At 41.2% G+C, this 3415-nt stretch overlaps 1 long non-coding RNA gene across 1 annotated transcript; it reads left to right on the top strand.

The window, feature by feature from the left end:
* Positions 1 to 1064: 1064 nt before the first annotated feature.
* Positions 1065 to 2161, top strand: LOC126632894 (uncharacterized). Its single transcript, XR_007626862.1, has 3 exons — positions 1065 to 1470; positions 1554 to 1651; positions 1827 to 2161. It is a non-coding gene; the product is annotated as an uncharacterized LOC126632894 (long non-coding RNA).
* Positions 2162 to 3415: the final 1254 nt, after the last annotated feature.

Below are 3415 nucleotides of genomic sequence, written 5' to 3' on the forward strand. Positions count from 1 at the left end.
CTTCATATCCCCTACTGGTCCTCTTACCGTTGGGGATTCTGTGATGAAGAATGATATGACCGCTGCAGTGGTGGCCAGGAACCTTCTCACTCCCAAAGATAATAGACTACTTTCCAAACGGTCTGATGAGTTGGCTGTTAAGGACTCTCTGGCTCTTAGTGTTCAGTGTGCAGGTTCTGTGTCTAATATGGCCCAACGCCTATTTGCTAGAACCCGCCAAGTTGAATCATTGGCTGCTGAAGTGATGAGTCTCAAACAGGAGATTAGAGGGCTCAAGCATGAGAATAAGCAGTTGCACCGGCTCGCCCATGACTATGCTACAAACATGAAGAGGAAGCTTGACCAGATGAAGGAATCTGATGGTAAGGTTTTACTTGATCATCAGCGGTTTGTGGGTTTGTTCCAAAGGCATTTATTGCCTTCGTCCTCTGGGGCTGTACCTGGTAATGAAGCTTCAAATGATGAACCTCCAATGCCTCCTCCTTCTGGGGTTTTGTCAAGTACTGAGGCTCCGGATAACCACCCTCCGGTGCTTTCTCTTTCTGGGGCTCTACCGACTGCTGAGACTTCCCCTAAGCAACCTTTGTGAAGGCTCCCTTTTGTTTGTTTATTTTGACTCATGTATATGTACATATTTGTGGCTTATCGAAAATATTAATAAATAAGCTTTGCTTCATTTCAACATATTGTGTTAAATACACCAAAGCCTTCTTCATAAAGTTCTTTGAATTTTTGCTTTTGTTGAAACCTGTATTGTTGAAGCTTTGTGAGTGAAGCATGTAGTTTGAGGTAGTGTTCCCTTAATTTCCCGAGTGAGGAAAACTTCTCGGTTGGAGACTTGAAAAATCCAAGTCACTGAGTGGTTGTGAGACTGCCGAGTATCAAGGTGCAGTAGCATATGGTGGGAGTCCCCCAAGTCTTCAGGCGAAGAGAGTTGCCGAATGAGGTGTCTCGCGTGTTACTAATTTGTCAAAGTAACGAATCCTTGTTTCGATGTCACACATTCGTATATGCTTTATCTAAAAATATTTCCAACTTTTGTGTGTTTGATGCTGCATGCTATTGACTAGACAAGATCAAGTGCAATTAGTAGCTTTTCTCTCTTTTTCATCTTTTCTTTGGTGGAATTGCTTTTCGTTTCCACTAATCAGCCTGAGTGGATGCAAGATAACACCTTTCTCTATAGCTCAGATTGCAAAGTCGTCTTCATGAAAGTTTTTCCTTATCTTGTGAACTACAACATATCCAAATTTGAGATCCATCGGAGTAGTACAACTTCAGAAATTCAAGTATGATGAGTAACTGTTCATCAATGTTCTGTTAATCCGTCAGACTTGTTGTGAGCTTCGAAACTCCATTTTCTCTTGTTCAGATCAACATACTTTCTTCATCGAAGTTGTTCCTCAGCTTGTGAACTACAACATATCCAAATTTGAGATCCCTCGGAGCAGTATAACTCCAGAAATCCAGGTATGATGAATGACTGGTTATTATTTTTCTGTCAACCCGTCAGATTTGTTGTGAGCTTCGAAACTCCATTTTCTCTTGTTCAGATCGGTATGCTTTCTTCATTGAAGTTGTTCCTCAGCTCGTGAACTACAACATATCCAAATTTGAGATCCCTCGGAGCAGTATAACTCCAGAAATCCAGGTATGATGAATGACTGGTTATTATTTTTCTGTCAACCCGTCAGATTTGTTGTGAGCTTCGAAACTCCATTTTCTATTGTTCAGATCGGCATGCTTTCTTCATTGAAGTTGTTCCTCATCGTCTCTTTCATAACATATCAAAAATTCAGAATGAACTAATGGTTAAATATTTCCAGATCTTCGAAACATCACAGCAGCTTCGAAATCTGCAAGAATCCGACTGTCATGTTTGGAGCTTCAACACTTTAATTTCCGTCGCTCAAACAGAAATGGTTCCTTCTTGAAAGTTGTTCATATGCTCAAGAACTATAGGGTGTCCAAAATTCAGCTCCATTGGAGAAGAGCAGAGGTTGCAGAAATTTGATAGATGAAAGGAGGCGGAAGAGGGAGAGAGAGAAAAAGTCTCTTGGGTTGGATTTCTATTTTGGGGCAGATTCCAATTTTTGTAGCACCTTCATTATTGATGAATTGCTTGTACTTTTGTCCATTATGAAACTTGGGACTTTGGCTTGTTGTTGGATCTATTATAATATGTTTGGGAACATATATAAGTGAATAAATAAGAAGGAAAATTTTGGGCCCTTGTGGGTGTAAAACAAAAAATGTTTATGTTTACCCAAGTGTTTTTGTACAAGTTCAAGGGCATCTTGGGTTTTGTGAACAAAATTTGTTTATTTGGAGCAAGGTTTTGTGTTGAAGCTTTGTAGGTGAAGCTTTGGTGTTGAAGCTTTGTAGATGAAGCTTTCGAGGTGAAGCTTTGATGGTGAAGCTTTGTAGATGAAGCTTTCTGGGTGAAGCTTTGATGGTGAAGCTTTGTGGGTGAAGCTTTTTAGGTGAAGCTTTGTGGGTGAAGCTTTGGAGGTGAAGCTTTTCGGGTGAAGTTTTTTGGGTGAAGCTTTTTAGGTGAAGCTTTGGTGTTGAAGCTTTGTAGATGAAGCTTTCGAGGTGAAGCTTTGATGGTGAAGCTTTGTAGATGAAGCTTTCTGGGTGAAGCTTTGATGGTGAAGCTTTGTGGGTGAAGCTTTTTAGGTGAAGCTTTGTGGGTGAAGCTTTGGAGGTGAAGCTTTTCGGGTGAAGTTTTTTGGGTGAAGCTTTTTAGGTGAAGCTTTGTGGGTGAAGCTTTGGAGGTGAAGCTTTTCGGGTGAAGCTTTTCGGGTGAAGCTTTTTGGATGAAGCTGTTTTTTTTTTTTTTTTTTTTTTTTTTTTGGCGCTTGACACGGTCTTCATTTGCTTGTTTTGTAGTGACTGTGGAAGACGGATTGCTTTCTGATTGAGAAGGGTTCCGGCATCGCTTGCTATGAATGTAAAAGAGTGAGGGCTGAGTTGGCTAAATTACCTCTTTATTGAATTCATTGCCAAATGGCCTTCATTACATAGGATGCCGAACGGCTATAGCTCAACACTTGTACATCGTGAGTCTATTTGTAGTAGTACTTCAAGTGATCAGCGTTCCATAGATGGCCAAGGGTCTTGCCATCGGAGCTTCTAAGTGTGTAAGAGCCAGGGCGACTGATGCCAATGACTTCATACGGTCCATCCCAGTTTGGACTAAGTGTGCCTTCACTCGGGACTCTGTCGCAGAGTAATCTTTTCTTTAAGACCCAGTCTCCTATTTTGAAAGAGCGAGGCTTGACCCTAGAGTCATAATAGTTGGAGATGCGCTGCTTGTAGGCGACATTCCTCAAGTGAGCTTGGTTTCTGTGTTCCTCGACTAAATCCAAGTTGAGGGTGAGTTGTTTGTCATTTTCACTTTGAATGTAGTTCT

Source organism: Malus sylvestris, chromosome 8 (genome assembly GCF_916048215.2).
Source record: "Malus sylvestris chromosome 8, drMalSylv7.2, whole genome shotgun sequence".
NCBI lineage: Eukaryota > Viridiplantae > Streptophyta > Magnoliopsida > Rosales > Rosaceae > Malus > Malus sylvestris.